Genomic DNA, 20,790 nt, shown 5'->3' with positions numbered 1-20,790 from the left:
TGGTTTGCATGATTGGTCTCTCTAAGGTCTAGATATTTTCTAGTAAGGGTTGAACAACAAGGAAGACGGTATAGAGTCTTATAATGCTTGCAATATGTCTTTTATGTGAGTTTTGCTGTACCGGTTCATACTTGTGTTTGCTTCAAATAACCTTGCTAGCCTAAGCCTTGTATTGAGAGGGATTACTTCTCGTGCATCCAAATCCCTGAGCCAAAAACTATGCCATCTGTGTCCACCATACCTACCTACTACATGGTATTTCTCCGCCATTCCAAAGTAAATTGCTTGAGTGCTATATTTAAACACTTCAAAAGTTATTACCTCTTATTTGTGTCAATGTTTTATAGCTCATGAGGAAGTATGTGGTGTTTATCTGTCAATCTTGTTGGGCAACTTTCACCAATGGACTAGTGGCTTCATCCGCTTATCCAATAATTTTGCAAAAAGAGCTGGCAATGGGATTCCCAGTCCCAAATTAATTAACCTTCATAATTTTACAAAAATAGACACTCCTCCATGGTATGTGATTGTTGGACGGCACCCGAGGATTCGGTTAGCCATGGCTTGAGAAAGCAAAGGTGGGGAGGAGTTTCATCTAAATAAAACTAAAATAAAAGGCACTCCTTCATGGTATGAGATTGTTGGCAGGCACCCGAGGATTCGGTTAGCCATGGTTTGTGAAAGCAAGGTTGGAAGGAGTGCCACCCAAAATAAAATTCATGGGAGCCGCTCTTTGAAAGTTTGTCTGGCAAAGGGGTTAGAGTGCCCACTACCATTCGTTGACAACAACAAACACCTCTCAAAACTTTACTTTTATGCTCTCTTTATGTTTTCAAAATAAAAGCTCTAGCACAAATATAGCAATCAATGCTTCCCTCTGCGAAGGGCCATTCTTCTACTTTTATGTTGAGTCAGTTTACCTATTTCCTTCTGTCTTTGAAGCAAACACTTGTGTTAACTGTGCATTGATTCCTACATACTTGCATATTGCACTTATTATATTACTTTGCATTGACAACTATCCATGAGATATACATGTTACAAGTTGAAAGCAACCGCTGAAACTTAATCTTCCTTTGTGTTGCTTCAATGCCTTTACTATGAATTTATTGCTTTATGAGTTAACTCTTATGCAAGACTTATTGATGCTTGTCTTGAAAGTACTATTCATGAAAAGTCTTTGCTATATGATTCAATTGTTTAACCATTGTATTTACCATTGCTTCGAATCGCTGCATTCATTACATGTGCTTACAATAGTATTGATCAAGATTATGATAGCATGTCACTTTAGAAATTATCTTTGTTATCGTTTACCTACTCGGGACGAGTAGGAACTAAACTTGGGGATGCTGATACGTCTCCAACGTATCGATAATTTCCTATGGTCCATGCTTGTTTTATGATGATACACACATGTTTTATACATACTTTATGTCATATTTATGCATTTTCCGGCACTAACCTATTAACAAGATGCCGAAGAGCCAATTGCTATTTTCTGCTGTTTTTGGTTTCAGAAATCCTAGTAAGGAAATATTCTCGGAATTGGACGAAATCAACGCCCAGGGGCTTATTTTTCCACGAAGCTTCCAGAAGACCGAAAGGGAAACGAAGTGGGGCGACGAGGCGGCCACACAGTAGGGCGGCGCAGCCAGGCCTGGGGCCGCGCGGCCCTAGAGTGTGGGCCCCTCGTGGCGCCCCCTGACCTACCCTTCCGCCTACATAAGACTTCGTCGAGAATAACTCCAGTACCGAGAGCCACGATACGGAAAACCTTCCAGAGACGCCGCCGCCGCCAATCCCATCTCTGGGGATTCAGGAGATTGCCTCCGGCACCCTGCCGGAGAGGGGAATCATCTCCCGGAGGACTCTTCACCAACATGGTCGCCTCCGGAGTGATGTGTGAGTAGTTCACCCCTTGACTATGGGTCCATAGCAGTAGCTAGATGGTCGTCTTCTCCTAATTGTGCTATTATTGTTGGATCTTGTGAGCTGCCTAACATGATCAAGATCATCTATTTGTAATGCTACATGTTGCGTTTGTTGGGATCCGATGAATACGGAATACTATCCTATGTTGATTATCAATCTAGCTATGTGTTGTTTATGATCTTGCATTCTCTCCGTTATTAGTAGAGGCTCTGGCCAATTCGTTACTTGTAACTCCAAGAGGGAGTATTTATGCTCGATAGTGGGTTCATGCCTCCATTAAATGCAGGACGAGTGTGAAAGTTCTAAGGTTGTGGATGTGCTGTTGCCACTAGGGATAAAACATCAATGCTATGTCTAAGGATGTATTTGTTGATTACATTACGCACCATACTTAATGCAATTTTCTGTTGTTTTCAACTTAATACTGGAGGGGGTTCGGATGATAACCTGAAGGTGGACTTTTTAGGCATAGATGCATGCTGGATAGCGGTCTATGTACTTTGTCGTAATGCCCAATTAAATCTCACAATACTCATCATAACATGTATGTGCATGGTCATGCCCTCTTTATTTGTCAATTGCCCAACTGTAATTTGTTCACCCAACATGCTATTTATCTTATGGGAGAGACACCACTAGTGAACTGTGGACCCTGGTCCATTCTTTAGATCGAATACAATCTACTGCAATTCTCGTTCTACTGTTTTCTGCAAACATCATCATCCACACTATACATCTAATCCTTTGTTACAGCAAGCCGGTGAGATTGACAACCTCACTGTCACGTTGGGGCAAAGTAATTTGGTTGTGTTGTGCAGGTTCCACGTTGGCGCCGGAATCCCTGGTGTTGCGCCGCACTACACTTCGCTGCCATCAACCTTCAACGTGCTTCTTGGCTCCTACTGGTTCGATAAACCTTGGTTTCTTACTGAGGGAAAACTTGCCGCTGTACGCATCACACCTTCCTCTTGGGGTTCCCAACAGACGCGTGCTGTACGCGTATCAATGAGCTTGGCTCGGATGCCCCTCCCTTTGTGTGCGGCATTAAGTACTCCTCTAACGATAAGTTTTTACCACGAGTCAATCGATAGTACATGTAATATCCCAGAATTTGAGACGATTGCGGGGTAGATTTTAGAAAGGGGTGTGCATTGCATCATAAAATCTGGGGAACTTTTGCGCTTTATTGCAAAATGCATCTTTGAGGGGACAAGTTTCTCTCTCGACGCCAGATAGCGTTAGGGTTTCGAGAGTGCAATAAACTTGAACATGACCTTTTCTGAAATTAGGGTTTCGAGAAGAGAGGGGAACATTGCATCTCTTAACTTAAGTTGCATGATTGAATCTAAACAAGTTTGAGATAAAATTCAAACTCAAACCACACGAAGTTAATTCATAATTCAAATAATTGTTTATTCAAGCAATTAATAATTCAAAAAAGAATAAATGGAAATATAAATATAAAAAGAATACAAATAATTATGAAAAGCTCATTAGAGAAATTTGAGATTTATTGATCATCACACACAATTTACATTGTCTATACAATATTCATATAAATTAAATAGTACATCACACATTTCAGAAATTGAAAAAAGGAAAAAAATTACAAAGAATAGGAACTAGCTAAACTACACTACATGATCTTCATGAATTTCTTGATCAACAAGAGGATTGAGACATTCTTGATCATCATTTGATCCCTGCAAACACAAACAGAAAAGAAGAAAAGCACATTAGGCCAAGTGGCAGGTTAGTCAAGAAAAGAGAAATAGGAAGGATAATAGCAACCCTGCCAAGTTGATCCATAGTCACAAGTACCAACATGAGCAGTAGAAGCATCTCACTAGGCAGTATGCATGCTCACCAGCACACACACACAAGGAAGAGTCACCACACACACATCACACTGCTGTCGAGCAGAGAAGTGACCAGAAGAGAGTATATAAACTTTTCAGCAGCAAAACCCTAGCTGCTCATCGACATCATCTTCCTAGAGTAAGAACAGCAAGAACAGATAGAAAAGGAAGAACATCAATCCACCAAAACCATCCAGAAACAATTCCACCAAGAACTGCTTGCTGTTGAGCAAGGAATGATTAAGTAATCCAAGCACCAGCTAGCCAGGAGGAGCAGGACAAGCATCAACACATCACAGAAGCAAAAAAACCTGTACAACAACACAATTTCTAGGAACTGGAGTGAGGTATACATAAATTCATGAGCGAGCACTAGTTTTGCTCATAAATAAGCATGTGCATCACACACACACAAGTCAGTGGGTATGATTACCAGTTTGTATCATCATTTCGTGTAAACCAATGGATGCTGGCAAAATAGGAGAAAAGCCAGTAGAGTTTAATCCCAGGGAAGATTGGCTAAAGCCATGTGTATCACCACTACACCAAACCAAAGGATCTAGCAAGGATTTGATACACCACTAGCCTAGCCCAACTCACCTAGCACTAACTGGTTCATTTAACCAGCAAACATATAGACAAATTACTGTCTATTTGATTTTCAACATGAAAAGCTACTGGCAATCTAAAAGAAGATCGCCCAGCAAGCATCTATCAAGCCACAGCAAGCCACAGTAATTGTATCATCACCCAGAAGGGTTCAAAGGGAGCTAGGGTCCCCAATAATGGTTGGCATCCCTCTAGCTCAGACAAATCATTTATAAGAATCGTCACTACACTACAGTTCATCTCATTTATCCATTTAATCAAGCCAAGTTGAACAGATAAATGAAATACACAAGTAATCAGTGGCTTAGACACTTGCAAATGATCCAATGGATCACTGCAAGCATAAGCATATGCTTTACTAAGCATCAGCAATCACCAGGACATGGTGAACTGCTATACAAGTGCAAAGACAACCATCAGCAAACACAGATAGCATCATAGTAAGAAGCTACCAAGCAACTCATGATCATATGATCATCAGAGCTTGCTAGATCTTGCTAGAATCAGCCAGAGCATGCATCATATAAATAACACAGATATGAAAACAGTAAGCACCTGGAGATCACATGATCATCCAAAGCCACCAGCATAAGCTGTACCAACTGCAAGCAACCGCAGATAAGAATACAACACATAATCCACCTTTTATAATTGTATCCACAAGCACATCAAAGAATTGATGTGTTACTGAATCAAGCCACACAGGGATGGCACAGCAGCAGCTGGAGCAACGTGGCAAGTCATGAGCATCATACCATGCTCTTGCGCATGTACATAAGCATCACAACAGTAGCAATAGCATGAGCATAAGCATGAGCACAATAGTAGCAGTAAACATGATGGAACATCACATGTATCAGTATCGCAGGAGCAGCAAGAACACATATATGAACATGAGCATAACAATAGCAGTAGCTAGAATACCACAGCACACACAATAGCATGAGCATAAGCATGGCTAGTAGCAGCAGCTCTAGCCATGGCTTAGACAGCCAGCAGCATTGCACAGCAGCTGCACGGCATATCCCTAGCAGCAGCACAACAGGGCTAGCCTCTCCAAGAGGAGAAGCAGAGCCAACAGCTAGAGCTAGACCAAGAGGCAGTAGAGGAGGAAGAGAAGCAGGGGGGTGGCGTACCTAGAGCTTGAAGCTACGAGCGTGCCATGGAGGCACGGCGGCGCACACCTGAGTGTGGCGGCGCCAGGCCACGACCTAGCCATGGAGCACGCCGAGCACACCGCTCCGGCGCACCACCATGACGCTCCGAAGTCACCATGGCGTCCAAGATCGTCGGCACGGTGAGATCGGCGCGGATCCCGTAAGCCTAGCCATAGAGGAGGGGTCGGGGATGAGCGAGATCGATGCCAACTGTAGATCGACGCGGATGAAAGTGTTCGGCGCTGAGAGGCGGTTCGATTGCGCACCATCTCGTCGCCGGGGACCAACGGAGGTGGCTAGGAGACGCCGGTGACGGCGGCGACCACGGGTCGCTGGAGTGCGAGGGGATTAGGGTTAGGTCGTGAGAGGGGCGACGCAAGCGACTGGGTCGGTTGGACCGATCCCAACGGGCTGGTCCAACCTAACCAGCTGGGTGGCCTCGCAGGTGGGCCCGGGGGAATTTTGGGAATTTCCCAAACTATTTAAAAAAACCCAGAAACTTTGAACTAATACCAAAAATATAATATAACTCTAAAAAATAAAGAAAAATATGTAAACCACTTAAAATTTTATGCTCTATTTTAATAAAATATAAAATAAGACTTTTAAGACAAATAAAATTGAACCATTATTATGTTCAAATAAAAAGGAATTAATAAAAGATCATTAAAAATAAACTCATATTTTTTATGATTAAATAAGTCCATGAATTTTTGGACTTAAACAAAACTTGGAAACATTCCAAGACAATAATTTTACTCTTAAGGAGTATTTTTAAATTGTTCTTACTCGACACCCCGGACATTAAATAACAAAGCATCGGGAAGGGGGGGAACCAAACCCTAAAAGTCGAAAGCATGCATATTTGAATCCTTAACCATTGCCCTTATCGTACAATGATTCTATCTTTCAGAAACAGAGGACCAGGGTCAGTCCAAACAATCCAACTGCACTGCATTGCACTCGCCAGGCAAGTTCATTGCTTGCACATGTTACTTTGAGTATTTTTACCAAATTACTTACAAAGTACTACACGTATCACTCTTGCATGAAAAGCAAAGATGCTAATCTCACAACTATGAATATGACTATGTGGTGGCAAATGGAACCATGGTATGAGTATGGTGGAGGTTCCATTGCAAGGGTTTGTATCCATCTAGGGTTAACAACCAATGTCGTCCAGTGATTCTTGTGCCGTAACACACGTGTTAACCATACGATCTGGAGTGGGACGGAGTAGTCAAGTGTGTTCCTTCCTCTCGTACATCAACGGATGCGCTTACCGTAGCAGTTGTATCTCTAGAGAACAACCGGTGGGTGGGGATCCCATGCCAATTCCCCACGGTAATGAGGTCTATGATGGGTTGCAACGACCGGCGAAGGTATCGAGGTCACGAAACCTGATAGTAGTCGAGGTCGGATGGTATCCAATGGATACGCTGACCGGCAAGGACCCAAGGTCGGAATTGCAAAAAAGGGTGGGTGTGTGAGGTCGCGAAGGAATACAATTTGACTAAGACCTTATACCGGGCCTCACACCACGGAAATGTGGACGGGAAAGCTGCCTAGTTGGCACCAAGGTTAAGATCTCTTATGGGTAAAGCAACACACCTCTGTAGAGTGTAATTAATCATGACATGTCACGCCTTGTTCCGGTATTTGGAACTGCGAACGCTGCCGGAAATGAACTCCATGAAGTTCTAGTAAAACGGTGAAGGCTGACAGACATAGTTCTTCTGAATAAAAGCAACCTTTTAAAGAAATGGTTATGAAAACCTGCATTGGTATTAGACTTTCTGGCCTAATGCCATGGCTAGTGCATTAAACACCTCTTTCCTATAGTGAACTTGTTAAGTATGATCATACTCATAGCTCTTATAATCTCCTGCTTAGATTGTCTGAATCACCTTGAGGAGGCTGACGAAGGACAAGATGGAGCAGATGGGATCTGCTACGAAGAACCAGACCTCTCTGGAGGAGTAGAGGGGGTCGACTACCTGATAATGTATAGAACCGGGGAGGTTCCAGAAAGAGAACAAGCTTGAGCCATGAAAGTAGTAATAGTAATCGATCAGCACGAACTCAATAGTATTTAGCTGCTCGAGTCGAATAATGTTAAACTTGTTAAGACATATATGGTGTAAGTTAAGTAGGGTTCACCTCGAACCTAGGAGTAAACCCTTATGGACCCAGGAGGAGCTCTGAGATGATCTATATATATGGTTTGTAATATTATGTGATTGACCTAAAGACCAGCTATGCTTCTGTTGTACTACTCTGAGGGATGTAATATTTGCGGACTGGTACTTCACACATATTATGTCAACGACTGGCATACTACAACATGCAGTGGTATGCAGGCGTAAGCAAATGAGGAAACTTACGACTCAAACAACAAGTAAGCCTTGTTGGCGAAGATGTTGGATGGCCTCTTGGGTGGCTGAGCAGTCGATGCTTCGAGAGCTGCATCAACAAAAGGAATACGATCAACATCATCATCATTTTAGCCGATAGGACTCGACTCCGTTGCATCGGCAGAATCATCAATGGCTCCTCCCTGACGCTTGACAATGAAGTCCCCGCATCATGTTATTCTTCTTCTCTCTCTTCTTCGTCTTCGGTGACCTCACTTTCATCAGCCACCTCGACGGTCTCCTCGACATCTCCTGCTGCTTCGTCATCTTCGGGCTTGTCCCCAGATTTGGGTGCAGGGGGATAGCACCTTGGAATAATCGATGCCTGAAAAATTAAAGAAATGCCAAAGTCAAATCAAATTCTCGGATGTGAAAATTATATTGAGTGCGAAAACTTTAGGACAATGCAAAATCAGCTCTATCGGAAGATGATAAAGCTCGTATGGATCTTGGAGGGTTACCAAGGAAATGGTATCCTCTTGAATGAAGTGCGTCAAGCACCTGACTTCATCCAAGAGTTCCTTTTCTGAAAGTTTGGCAGCATTGATTCGGGTCACGTCCTTGGTGTCGGTGTATAACCACATCTGGTGAGCTCTAGACATCACCGGTTGAATGCGACGCCCTGGGAACAGAGCAGCAACTTCATTACCCGACATTGTTTGGCCCCCGGTGTTTGTCAGCTCAAAGACCTTCTCGTGTAATTTGTTGGCTACTACCTTTTCATCGACGGTTAGGATATTTTCCCAAGAAACCTTCGGCGTCGCCTCCAAGATATCTTTGAACTCTGGCAGATCGGAGTGGTGACCCAAGGCTGGAAGATCCCCAAGGTAGAACCACTTCGAACGCCAGCCCTGGATGGACTCCCTCATCGGGAAGTTGAAGTAGTTAACTTCCTTCCGAACAATGAAGCCGACACCTCCTATGACGTAGGGTCCGATGCCCCCACTGTGGCGCTTGACGAAGAATATATTCTTCCATAAGCCCCAGTGAGGGTCAATTCCAAGGAAGGCCTCGCAAATAGTGAGAAAAATTGCAAGATGGAAGATGGAATTTGGGAGCTGGATGTCGTAAGAGAACAAGAGGCAGCAAAGAAATTTGTGGGCTGGAAGGGACAACCCACGAAACAGGAATGCGGAAAACATGACGATGAATTCGGTGGGAGGTTTGGAGCGAGAGTGTGAACCTAGAAACTAAATGTCCCTCACGTTGCTGGAGATCAAACCTATGCTCCTCATCTTCTTCTCATCACGCTTGGTGATGGTAGAGGCCATCCAATTGCATTGAGGATCTTTGGTGGAAGCAGTAGACTTTGGTGCGTCACCGGTCGCCTTTGGGACGATAGTGCTCGTGGTGGCGCTGGAGGACGCGGTGACCTTTTTCTTGCCCATGGTGCGTGGGAGCTCTCCTTTAAGTTTTGGGAGCTTGGGCGCAACGGCAGTGGTGGGCAAAGAGCAAGGAAGAAGATAAACAATGATGTAGCGGTGAAGCAATTTAACCTCTACTTCTCTTTATAAAGAAATGTTACTTAGGATCCGGGCCATCAGATCTGCACCGGTAAAAATGGAATGAGATCTGGCTCTACATGTGTCGCAAAGCATGAGAAACCAGCAGCCCACTACCTCCAATACGCATGAGGATCAAGGAAACACCTCGGTCAAACGCGCAAGTACCGGTCATTTCTTAACTGACTGCGCAGGCGAGGGGCGGGCCCGCTAGGTCATGTCCCATCAAGAACGACGCAGCGGTTGCCACGCCACTGATGACATCATCAAAATCATCGACTCCTCGATAATGGAGCAGGTCGTGCACCCGATAACAAAGATGAAGGCTTCGTTGACAAAGAAGAAAAAACAAACCCGAAGGTTCTAACAATCCAGGCTCGAGCCCGAGGACTCGAATCTGCATAAGGTAACATTGTTTTGCTCCGGCAGTTAACCAATTTCGATTCATCGAGTAAATCTAGGCTTGTTACATCATCCCTTACGTATATTCAATTCTTTGGCTTACTTCAATCCTATATTATTTGACGACCCGATAGATTCAACATCAACGGAAGGTTCTTTTGAGTAGTACAACTTGAGTCTACGCACAGTTGCAAGAACCTGCCCATAGACTCGGGGGCTACTCCCATCGGGAGCGCTGGTCGTGCACCCGATAAAGAAAGAACATCGACATCTTCGTCAAATTTGTTCGAGTGGTTCAACTAGAGACTATACGCGGCTGCAAGCACCCACTCATATACTCGAGGGCTAATCCCATCGGGAGCACTGGTCACGCACCCGATAGAAGATAAAATTTCGACTCTACCTTAAGCACAAGGTTTAGCACTTTTCAGATGATCAAGACATTCGGATGACGTCAGCTTTAGTCCCTGCCCGAAGCCTTGCTTCAACCACTCACTTGGGGGTTACTGATGTGGGCATAACCCTTTGGGTACCCAATATTATCTTACCTCCTCCGGCCCAACAGGGGGCCCATGTGGGTCAGTGAAGACCATGATGGACCAACACGTCATTTGCGGTGATGATAATAAGGAAGGAGGTGGATTCTTGATGGACAAGGAAAGAAGACATCGTTTAACGAAAATATAGATTAGATCTTGTTGTAATATAGTTGAATCCGTGTAGGACACTCGGGACCTGGCCTCCTATATAAAGCCAGGAGAGGGCCTACCGGAGGACACCTACACAATCCCGCATACAACAAACCCTAGAATCTTTCCTCTCGCCGAGATCATCACCACACATTCTATCGGATGCCCCATTGTAACCTTTTTCACCAATAATGAAGATCAGACAAGCAGGAGTAAGGGTTTTACCTCATCGAGGGCCCCAAACCTGGGTAAAATCTCACCTTCTGTTCGTTTGGTATCCGATGTCTCATGCTAACTTGTAGGGATTTGATAACCCACAAGTATAGGGGATCGCAGCAGTCTTCGTGGGTAGTATAACCCAATTTATTGATTCGAACCAAGGGGAGACAAAGATTACTTGAAAGCCTTAACAGCGGAGTTGTCAATTCAGCTGCACCTGGAAACAGACTTGCTCGCAAGAGTTTATCAGTAGTAACAGTTTTATAGCAGTAGCAGTAGTGAAATAACAGCAGCAGAGTAACAGAGACAGCAGTAGTGATTATAGTAAACAGCAGGATTAAAATACTGTAGGCACGGGGACGGATGACGGGCGTTGCATGGATGAGAGAAACTCATGTAACAATCATAGTAGGGCATTTGCAGGTAATAATAAAACGGTGTCCAAGTACAAAGCAATCAATAGGCATGTGTTCCAATTATAGTCGTACGTGCTCGCAATGAGAAACTTGCACAACATCTTTTGTCCTACCAGCCGGTGGCAGCCGGGCCTCAAGGGAATCTACTGGATATTAAGGTACTCCTTTTAATAGAGCACTGGAGCAAAGCATTAACACTCCGTGAAAACATGTGATCCTCACATCACTACCATCCCCTCCGGTTGTCCCGATTCTTGTCACTTCGGGGCCATTGGTTCCGGACAGCGACATGTGTATACAACTTCCAGGTAAGACCATAAACAATGAATATCATGATGAAACAATAACATGTTCAGATCTGAGATCATGGCACTCGGGCCCTAGTGACAAGCATTAAGCATAGCAAGTTGCAACAATATCATCAAAGTACCAATTACGGACACTAGGCACTATGCCCTAATAATCTTATGCTATTACATGACCAATCTCATCCAATCCCTACCATCCCCTTCGGCCTACAGCGGGGGAATTACTCACACATGGATGGGGGAAACATGGCTGGTTGATGGAGAGGCGTCGGTGGTGATGATGGCGATGATCTCCTCCAATTCCCCGTCCCGGTGGAGTGCCAGAACGGAAACTTCTGGCTCCCGAGACGGAGTTTCGCGATGTGGCGGCGTTCTGGAGGGTTTCTGGTGACTTCGACTTCCGCCCGTGCGTTTTCAGGTCGAAGGCAATAAATAGTCCGAAGGAGGGCGTCGGAGGCCGGCCGAGGCCGCCACACGGTAGGGCCGCGCGGGCCCCTCCTGGGCCGCGCCGCCCTATGGTGTGGGGCCCTCGGGCCTCCACCTGGCTTGCCCTTCTGGCTCCGCCAATATTCTTGGAAAATAGGGCCTTCTGCATAAATTCCGAGGATTTTCCTGAAAGTTGGATTTCTGCACAAAAACGAGACACCAGAACAGTTCTGCTGAAAACAGCGTTAGTCCGTGTTAGTTGCATCCAAAATACACAAAATAGAGGCAAAACAATGGCAAAAGTGTTCGGGAAAGGAGATACGTTTTGGACGTATCAACTCCCCCCAAGCTTAGCTTATTGCTTGTCCTCAAGCAATTCAGTTAACAACTGAGCGATAAAAGAACTTTCACGAACACATTTGCTCATATGATGTATATATCCTCATGCTATGGCTAACACTTAGGCAGTTCATAATGAGATGCATACAAATAAGATCATCCAATAGCTATGTCAATCATGGAGAGGTACCAACAATTAATAATAAGCATCATGAATCATGTATATAAGCAGGATTGCAATGTTCATAAGAGAGTATGATAAAGTGGTATCTCGCTTGCCCGTATTTGATCGGCAAAACATAAATGCCCAGGCACCTCTGAAGTTCATAGAAAGACTAGAAGTAGTGATTGTCAAAGATAAAAGCATCAAAGTTATACCACAATCAATCATATTTTGAGACAAGCATATTATACTAAGAATGACAGTTGTGCTCTCAAGATAGTGCTCAAAGGAAGAATGGAGACACAACATAAAAGTAAAAGATTGACCCTTCGCAGAGGGAAGCAGGGATTAACATGCGCTAGAGCTTTTCATTTTTAAAACAGGAGTAAAATTATTTTGAGAGGTATTTGTTGTTGTCAACGAATGGTAATGGGTACACCAACTACCTCGCCAACCGGACTTCCAAGAGCGGCTCCCATGAATTATTTTTATGTTTATGTGGCACTCCTTCCAACCTTTCTTTCACAAACCATGGCTAACCGAATCCTCGGGTGCCTGCCAACAATCTCATACCATGAAGGAGTGCCTTTTTATTTTAGTTTTATTATGATGACACTCCCCCCAACCTTTGCTTACACAAGCCGTGGCTAACCGAATCCTTCGGGTGCCGTCCAACAATCATATACCATGGAGGAGTGTCTATTTAGGTTAATTAATTTGGGACTGGGAATCCCATTGCCAGCTCTTTTTGCAAAATTATTGGATAAGCGGATGTGCCACTAGTCCATAATGAGAGTCCGTCAAAAGTAAATGACAAGGTTGAAAGTTAAACACCACATACTTCCTCATGAGCTATGAAACATTAACACAAATTGAGAAGCATTTTGAAGGTTTTAAAGGTAGCGCATGAGAATTTACTTGGAATGGTTTGAAATGCCATGCATAGGTATTTATGGTGGACACTTTGGAACAACTTGGTTTTCAGGTGTTTGGAAGCACGAGCAGCGTTCCCGCTCAGTACAAGTGAAGGCTAGCAATAGACTGGGGAGCGACAAATCAAGAGAGCAGTAACTGTCATAATCATGCTTGCGGCAAAATAAATTAACAGAGGCATAAAAGTGATACAAGAACTCTGAAGCAATATAAATCATCGAGGCTTAATTGAACTTTGTTCAGTCATATGCATGCGTGAGCATGTGCCAAGTCGATACAAATGAATTATTCAGAGGAGGATACCACGATGCCATACCTACTTATGAATAAAACAATGCAAGCAAACATCCATGACATGCTACTCATATTAATAAATTGGAGCTAAACATGAGAGATCATGAACTACTAGACTTTCTCAAATGACATATACCTCACATGAACCAACTAAGCATGCTCACATGGATGAGTATATGTACAAAAATGAAAACAAATAGAGTTCATACTAGCCTCTCACCACAATCCAATTGTCGTAGATCGTCATTATTGCCTTTCACTTGTGTAGCTTGGATAATATGAAATGAAAACCACGCTCCAGCCACCGAAGACCATTGAACTCATGATGAACTTTACAAACCAAAGAAGAACAGCAAATATTTTTGGTGTTTTCGAATTGGAAACAAGAACAAAAGGAAACAAGCAAACAAAGCAAAATCTTTTTGGGTTTTCTTGTAGCAAACCAACGATAGCAAATAAAGCGAAACAAATGCAAGAAACCAAAACAAACAAATGGTGAAGAGAAACAACAGAAATATTTTTGGTCTTTTTGTGTTTTGGGAAAGAAACAAAGCAAAAAAAAAGAAATAGCAAACTAGAAGACTCACATAAACACAAAGCAGCAGAAATTCGTCAAACTTGACAGCAGTACAGTACTCGATTTTTAAGAAATTCTTCCACTGCTCAAATCAAAAAGTGTTCAACTAATGAAAGTTAGATAACAACCTGGGGAACATGCACAAAAATTGGCTTCACAAAATACTGTTCTGGCTATTTTTGGGAATTTTTCGGTAACAGTCCAGAATCTGTTTTCAGGTAGCACTTCCCCAAATATCATCTCCCTCTCATTAGAAAACCACTCAAACAAACTAAACAAGTATATACAAGTATCCAGCAATCATAATATGCAAAGAATAAGTGATGCCGGTATACCTCCCCCCATGCTTAGGCTTTTGGCCTAAGTGGAGTTCAATCCCATCGAGGCCATGAGGTAGCATCTCCGTAGTACGACGAAGATGGATCATATTCCGGGTATGTGCTAGAAGAAGCACCCGGATACGTGATGGTGTAGTCGTAGGAGGGCTCGGCGTCCTCGGAGTCATGCTGCTGGTGGAAGTCTTGTATCTTCATCTTTTCCTCCACCTCCTCCTTAGTGCGCCACCATGGTTCCCTGTCAATGCTGAACAAATCTTGCTGGGGAAGAGGGATTTCCTTCTCATCCCCGTCAGCAAACAACATTCTATAGACCATATTATCTAAAGTGGAATCAGCGGTAACAAAATGATGGCTTTTCATAGCAGTAATATCAAGCCTCCTAGGAGTTAATGGCACATCATTAGAATCAAGAGGAAGTCTTAAATGTGTTAAAATGCGCAATTCAATAGTTCCTCCAAAAATAGGCCCCCTGTTAGACAGGCGGCGAGCAATAAGAGAACCAAGATGATAAGGTGTCTGTCCAGTAAGTGCAGCATTCAAGAAAGCAAGATGGTAGCTAGAAATATTGCTAGTGTTCTCCCTACCAAGAATGCTAGTAGAAATGTAATAGGCAAAATACTTAATGGCGGGGAGTTGGATGTTTCTTATCTTGCCACGCTGAATGGTGCGACAATCATCATCAGTGATACCTCGATAGAGCTCCAACAGATCCCGGGGGTTGTCATCAATCCTCCTTGCTGTACCTATAGGGGCAATATCCAATGCAACACAAAATTCTTCCAATTCCATAGTAATAGGATTACCATAGATCTTGAATGCAACTGTCGGCCCATATTGCTTGTTGTGGAACTTGAAGCTCTCGACGAAGATTTTGGTGAGCATGTAGTATTGCTCCCTTTCATCTCCCACGTAGGCGGCTAAGCCCGCCCTATTGACGAGGGTGAAGAAATCATCCAACAACCCTGCATTTCTCAGAAAATCATAACACGGGAAAGACGAAGCATTAGGAGCCCCATTGTCTTCCTCGGGCGCGAAGCTTGGCGCGATGATATCCTCATTGTAGGATCGCCTAAGTCGGGTGGCGGTCCTAGATGGCCTTCCGGTGCTGGTTGTCCCTCTCTTGAACAATTCTCCAAAGTTGAAGTTCTTCATCCTTCTTTTCTGAAATTTTTCAACAAATGATATAAAACTTGATTTGGTGACATATAATCAAGGGGAACTACTATAGGAACTTGCTAGAGTGCTAATCATGCATCAAAACTAGTTTATACAACTTAGAACAAGCATGCAAGCTCACTAAACATGTTACCTACAGCAGCAAAATATTCAAGATATACTCAACGAAACAAAATTCTACTTGGATAATCGGAGGAGTCACATACCGGAGAGCAAATGTGCTAAATTTCAGACAGAAATCTGGGCTCAGCAAAGAGATCGAAAAATCCTGAGCTCTTGAGCAAAAATGCGAGTGAGAGGAAGCTGGTGTTGATTTTTTCGGGAGAGAGAAGAGTCTGGGAGAAAGAGATGCTAAAGTGGGGAAAAGGGGGGCCCATACGCCAGGGTGGCGCGCCCCCCTTCCAGGCCGCGCCGGCCTATGGGGTGCCACCCTGGGGTGCCCCACAGGTCATCCCCAGGTGCATTTTCGAAAAATAGGACCAACGGTATAATTTTGTGAATTTTTGAAAACTTTGAAAAATGCACATTTCTGGGTATTAAGTTTATTATTACTGGCCAGGAAATTTTTTGAAATCTCTAATTAACTAAGGAACTTTGCAAATCAAAAGTGCTACAGCAAATAAAGCAAGTGGAGGAAGAAAGAGATGTTGTTTACCTCCTCTATGCATATAAAAAGTATTTGTTAACAAGGTTGATCAAGTCTTGCCACCAAATAAATTTTACATAGCATATGAAGAAATAAACCTCAAATCAATCATGTTACCTTGAATTGTATTGATATGGATCCAATCATAAGATTTTGATAACCTTCTTTAGGCTCATATATAGGACAATCAATAGTTCCAACTTTGATAGTTCTCACATTAGAAATAGTATTGACTCCACATACTTTATCAATCCTCTTGGGGAAATAAACGGTATGCTCCTTATCATCAACATTGAAAGTAACATTTCCTTTATTGCAATCAATAACAGCCCCTGCGGTGTTAAGAAAAGGTCTCCCAAGAATAATAGACATATTATCATCTTCAGGCATTTCCAACACAACAAAATCAGTTAATATCAAGCAGTTATTAGTAACTTGAACAGGAACATCCTCACATATACCAACAGGAATAGCACTAGATTTATCAGCCATTTGCAAAGATATATCAGTAGGTATCAACTTATCTAAGTAAAGTCTCTTATAAAGAGAAAAAGGCATAACACTAACACCGGCTCCCAAATCATATAGAGCAGTTTTAACATAATTATTCTTAATAGAACAAGGAATAGTAGGTATACCTGGGTCGCCCAACTTCTTTGGAACCTTGCCATTGAAAGAGTAATTAGCAAGCATAGTGGAAATTTCCTCATTGGGGATTTTCCTTTTGTTAGTAACAATATCTTTCATATACTTTGAATAAGGAGGCAATTTAATAGCATCAGTCAAAGGGATTTGTCGTGGTATCGTCACGGCATATGCCATAGGGTGGCTAATCGAAGTGGTTCCTGAGAGATCTCACGGCGGTATCCGGAAGCGGGTATGGGCACGAGCGACACGGCGACGTACCCAGGTTCGAGGCCCTCCGATGGAGGTAAAACCTCTACTCCTGCTGTGAGTGTATATGATGGTCACACAGTACAAGGTTGCTCCTTGAGCTGTGTCCGGCTGGCCCTGAGAGGCTAAGGGAGACGATGGTCTCTCTCACAGGGCAGCTCTGTAGGTAGGTGAAAGCAATAAATGATCGATCCTTCTGCACGAGAGGGGGTAGTGCGGCTTATATAGGCACCGGCACTTTACATATAAGACCCTATAGTTCTTGCGCCGGGCTGGGCCGCTCGCTTCCGCTCCTTCCCGAGGCGGTGACGTCAGGAGTGGTTGAGCATCGTGGCCTGTCCCATCCGGCTGCCACGGTCAGCGGTATGGAGGAGGTGTCCCTGTCGCCGTCAGCCGCTGTAGCCTGTACGGATCGTCGTAAGCCCTGACGGCCTGTCCATCGCGCGGCACTATTTCTCCACAGTGCCCCGCGTTTTACGGAAGATGGAGTCAGCGTGGACTTTAGGAACCCGGATCACCAACCCGGTTCCTTCCAGTGCAAGACTCGCCAGCCTCGAGTCGGTCTGAGGTTCAAGCCCCAGTCGGATATGGCTTGTAGAAGCCGGCCCAGCTACAGCATTGGTGGCCGTAGCCAGGCCGACTAGGACCTAGAGCCAGCCGGCTTCCGGACCAGCCGGCCACGGCGCCAGCCGGCTGCACCTCAGCCGGCCTTTGCCGCGAGCCGGCCAGTGGCCAGCCGGTTGCTCCGCGTCCATTGCCCTACCCGGGGTCTTCCCCCCGACATTAGCCCCCGAAGCTGGCAAGGTCCTGCGCCCAGAAGGACCTAGGCAGGTTTTCCTGGCTTCTCGAGTATATTAGACGGCACTTGGAGGGGCCGACTGAGAATTTCCATTCAGCCGGCTGCGCCCTCATCCGGCTCGTTCCTGCCGGCTGCTTCTAGCCGGCCGCTTTTTACACTTGTGCAGTTTTTTGCTTTCTCGCAAGATCTGATGGCGCCTCCGCCTTGCTGATGAATTTTGGCTTGAGTGGAACTTTTGGTCCGGCTCCGGCTTGCGGCGCGCCGGAGTCTCCGCCGCCTCGGGTCCCGCGCCCGACTTGACGGGCCTGACGCCTGGCCCGGTGGTCGGTTTGTCTGGTCACATCAATGTTCCCCCGGATCCGGTGCGGTAGTGGGCGACGTGGTGTGGCCGTTTTCGGTAACCGTCGTGGACGTGGGAGGAGTTACGGCGCAGTTACGGCGCAGTAAATCCGGCGACGTGGGAGGAGTTACGGCCCACGACCGCCACTTGGAGGCCAACCGCCCGCATCGGGTGGCTATAAATGCCGCGGGGGGGGGCGCCCCGAGGCGGCCACTTGCCATTTCTTCTTCCTCGCGCTCTTGCCCCCATCGCTATCCTCTGCGCGCCCGAGCTCGCTGCTGCTCCGGCGAACATCTTCCGCTGGCGAACTCCGGCGGGCGAATCTCCACCGATCCGCCGCCGCCACCCCGCCAATCCGGCGCCACGGGGCCGCGCGTCTCGACGGAGCGTCCTCAGCCGCCGCTGTCGCCGCCGCGGTCGCAAGGTTCTTCCTCGCCGTTCAGCCTCTCCTGGTCATCTTCTTCCTCGACCTCGTCAATGGCGTCCCCGGTGGATCGTGGAGGGGCTCCTACATGCGGGAGGACGACATCGAGCGCTCTGGTACGCCTCCGGCGAGTCCCGCGGTCGGTCATCACGCGGGTGCCCGGCGAGGAGACGGAGCCCGAGCCGAGGAACGGCGAGCGTCGTCTTTGGCGCGCACCTCGACCGCGGGCTGGGTCTGCCGGCCGCCGTTCTTTCGGCAATTCCTCGACCACTTCGGCCTTCAGCCGCACCACCTGCCGGCCAACGCGTGCGTCCTCCTGAGCTGCTTCGTAGCGTTCATGGAGGCTTACGCCGGCTTGTGGCCCGACATCGACTTCGGAGCCGGCTCTTCTTCTTGAAGGCGCAGACCAACGACGGTCGCTGCGAGCCAGCGGCGCCGCCGCGATCTACACCCGGCCTGGTACGCCTTTCCCCAAGATCCCCACCGTCGACTCGGTGAAGAGCGGCAAATGTCATTCTTCTACGTGCGCAACGAGGGGGAGCTCGTCGACCGGATCAACCTGCCGGAGTTCAATCCGGCTCCACCGCCGGCCGGATCAACTGGAGCCACAACGCCCGCTCGACGGACCAGAACGCCGAGGTGAACCTGCTCGGGATCTCTGGCGACAGCCACCGCAGCGGGCTGACTGCCGAAGATCTTCTCGCACCATCGCCGAGCGCCGGGTGCTGCCGCTCCAGATGCGCACCCACAAGATCGGGCACATGTCCGGCCGGTTCGATCCGAACCGGACGTCCAAGGCGCCGCTCACCAAGGCCTGTGTGGCCAGCCGGGTGAACCACATCACCAAGGCGAACTTGGCGGAGGACGGAGCTACGGGCTGGCGCCTGCGACAGGAACCATCCACCGGCGCGGGTAAGCTTCGAGTCTTTGCCATTTTCCGGCTTGCGGCTGCGAGGCCGACTTCTTTTTCTTACGCCGACTTCCGGCTTGTCATATGCTCATGCTTTTCTGTCTTTCTAGGTTTTGAGCGCCGAACGCCGAGGACGGCGACCTGGCGACGAAGAGGTGGACGCCGGATCTCGTCGATCCGGCTGACCAAGCCGGCGACCATGCCGGCGACGACGATCTGCCGCAGCGCCCGATCCCTAGGCGGCCGGGGGAGCACAATCCGCCCCTTCACCGAGCACCAGGAGGAGGAGGAGGAGCCGGCGACGTCCGGCACGGGGCCAATCCCCGCCGTGCCTCTGCGCTCGAGGCCGCCAAGCACCACGGCGACTTCGGCGCCCAAGGGCACGAACGAGCCGGCTCCACCGCCGCCTTGGAGGCGAAGGCGAAGAAGCAGCGCCGGCAGCAGCCGAAGAAGGTCCCGGAGCAAGCCGGGTGAGTTCTCTTTCTCTTTTTCTTGTTTGATTCCTTTTCTTTCCTTACTTTTATGCTTATTATCTTTCGTTTATCCGGCTAGGGCCCCTATCAAGTTTGCTCGGGCGGCGGCTCCCGGCAAGCTCCACGCGTGGTGTCGCCGCTTCCGCGCGGAGGAGGGAGCAGACGCCGCAACCTTCCTCGCGCGCACCTACGCCGCCGCCGCTGCGACAGGGGCTTCTTCCTTTGCCGTGCCGCTGGCCTCCGCGCCAGATCGCGGCACGCGGGTCGAGCCAACGCGGCAGCCGACGCTGGACGACATGTTCCCGCGCCGGACGCCTCTTCGGCCGCCGGGGCCGGGCGGGGCATGCCGCCTTCAGCCGGGGCCGGAGCCGGCGGGGCTGCTCCTAGGGCCGGCGCCGGCAGGGCCGCGCCGCTGCGGCCGGAGCCGGCAGCAGGCCCACCGTGGTGGAGTTGGACGAGAGTCCGGAGGGGGCGCCCTGGGCGCCCGGAGACAACTGGGCCGGCTGGGCCATCCGCTGCGCCCGGAGCGACGCCGCCGCCTCGGCCGA

This window comes from Lolium perenne, chromosome 6 (genome assembly GCF_019359855.2).
Source record: "Lolium perenne isolate Kyuss_39 chromosome 6, Kyuss_2.0, whole genome shotgun sequence".
Lineage (NCBI taxonomy): Eukaryota > Viridiplantae > Streptophyta > Magnoliopsida > Poales > Poaceae > Lolium > Lolium perenne.
Note: the sequence above shows the minus strand (reverse complement) of the source record.